The following is a 2,345-nucleotide window of genomic DNA, read 5'->3' as shown; positions in this document are numbered from 1 at the left end:
TCCTCCTCCTCCTCCTCCTCCTCCTCCTCCTCCTCCTCCTCTCCTCCCTTTTCCTCGTCCTCTTCCTCTTCCTCTTCGTCCTCCGCCTCGTTGTCACCTTCACCATCATCTTTTTTTCCCTGCTCAGCCATGCGGGCGCCCCCTAGTACTCCTTCCGCTCCCGCTCTCCTTCCCTGTTTCCCCTTTACCTCCTCCTCATCATCGTCATCACTTTCTTCATCATCGCTCTCTCTCAAGGTGGGAGGTTCTGTGGGCGCAACTACACCTGCGTCCTCCTCCCTACCCTCTCCCAATCCGCTGGCTTCGTATCTGTCTCGGTCTGTGGAGCTATCGACTCCCTCAATGACTTCCATTTCCTTCCCTTCCCCTTGAGCCTGATTCACGGCGTCCTCTGTTTTTTCACTCATTACCCCCCGGATAAGCCAACAGATTTAAAACGGCAACCGGAAATCCCACTCACTGTCCGGTATCGCTTTGCTGACAGCAAAAGCCGAGGCGTGAGTACAGGACTTTCACTTGCGAAATACCCTGTGGGGATGGAATGTTTACAGGGGGAGGGGGAGGAACGGTGAAATCAATGACGAGGGCAAAAAACAGAATTGGGACACGTCCAAGAGTTGCAAACCCCCCTCATTCCATTGTCTGATTGTACAGTGCTTATGACATGCAACGTGCAAAAGATGGTGCGAGTCCTAGGCAATGTCCATTGCGTGGCTATTTATGGAGAAGATGAGCATCGCCACCCTTCCGGGGGTGGGTTGTTGCACGGTGATGGTCATTCGCAACGAAATGATCCCGCGAAAAGGGACTGTCGCATCTCTGTCTTGGCCATACCACGTAATGTGTCTCGCGTCTTTGCTGCGCGTAGTTTGGATTGGTTGCGGCATTGTGTGGTGATTGTGGCATCGACCGCCCTGGGGAGAGGAGGGGGAGGAGGCGACAAGGACTCGGAGTCGCTTCAAGTACCCCGGTTGGACCTATTGACTGGCCAACTGCAATGTTTTAACATTCCACGCCCCAACAAAAAACGTCACTTCCATAGTTTTTGGGGCTCACTACCACAGGAAGAGGAGGCACCGTGCATGGCGTCGTAAATCGTGCTGAACAGTGAAGTATCTTTGAGATCGACATCGAAGGTGGAGGCGGGACGCGGAGGTTAGTAAGCCCCAGGACAGCCGCAGACTTCCCTTTTGTGAATTACCCGTCCGATAAACACTATGTGCATCATGTTTCGACCAAAGTGCTGCACTTTAAGCCTCCTCCTCTTGAGCCACGCCGTGCAAACGGGCGCTTTCCTCCGCCCCCTCCCCCTCTTCCGGCTAGCGCCCCTTCCATCGACCTCTCCAACCCGTCCTCTGTTCCTCCCTCGCAGCCCTTTGTCTTTCACTGCCTCTTCAGCACCTCAAGAAGGGCAAGCGCCATCAGTCCAGTCATCGCCACCGTCCCCTTTGTATGATCAGCAAGAAGGAGGATGGAGCTATTTCCACAGCGTCCCACGTGCTTTGCCAGGGGGACGCACGTTGAGGGAGGACAGGGTGAGCTCAGAATCTGGCGAGCCTTTCGCAGGAGAGGAAGAAGGAGAAAGGGGCCGCCAACGTCGCCGGCTGGTCTTGTACGGCGCACAGGGGGAGAGGGAGGGTGACCTGGTGTTTGTGGAGTCTCGGGGCAAGAGCTTGCACTTGGAAACCCTGCAAGTCAAGGAAGGGGACGCGACGGAGGGCGGAGGCGAAGCGGCGGCTGCAACACTTTCTCCCGCCCATAGCCTGATATTGGGTGCCATGGAGCGGTTTTTGAACCGGGGAGGGCGCATAGGACAGGTGACGGTGGGCGACGCCGGGCAGGAGGGGAGGGGCCTCGAGCCTCTTCAGGCCTCAGCCACGGCCCTAGGCTTCCGACCCATCCCTCCCGAGGGGGCACCGGCCAAGGACAAGGGGCAGGCGGGCCGCCCGGTCCTACAAGGCGGCCTGACTGACGTCCTCCCCGAGCTCCAGGCTTTATCCAGGGATACCTCCGCGTCGGGCTCCGCGTTGCTCCTGAACGTGCTGGGGAGGTTGGAACACGACGCCCAGAACTTCAAGGCCGCCAGTGACTTGTACACGCAGGCCTTGACCTTGCAGCCGAACAGTTCCACCATCTTCCAGAATCTGGGGGCGGCTTTTGCTTCCCAGGGGGAGCATCAGCTGGCCTTTGCCTCCTTCCAACGGGCGATCGATTTGAATTCGAACGACCGTTACACGTATTTCAAACTCGGTATGATGTACGAACAGCTGGCGACGGGCAAGTACAAGGAAGCCGCCGAGCACGCCTTGAGTTGCTACGCGTTTTATGTGGACGGGCGGGAGGGC

The sequence above is a fragment of the Nannochloropsis gaditana genome (assembly GCF_000240725.1).
Source record: "Nannochloropsis gaditana CCMP526 unplaced genomic scaffold scaffold518, whole genome shotgun sequence".
Classification (NCBI taxonomy): Eukaryota; class Eustigmatophyceae; order Eustigmatales; family Monodopsidaceae; genus Microchloropsis; species Microchloropsis gaditana.
Note: the sequence above shows the minus strand (reverse complement) of the source record.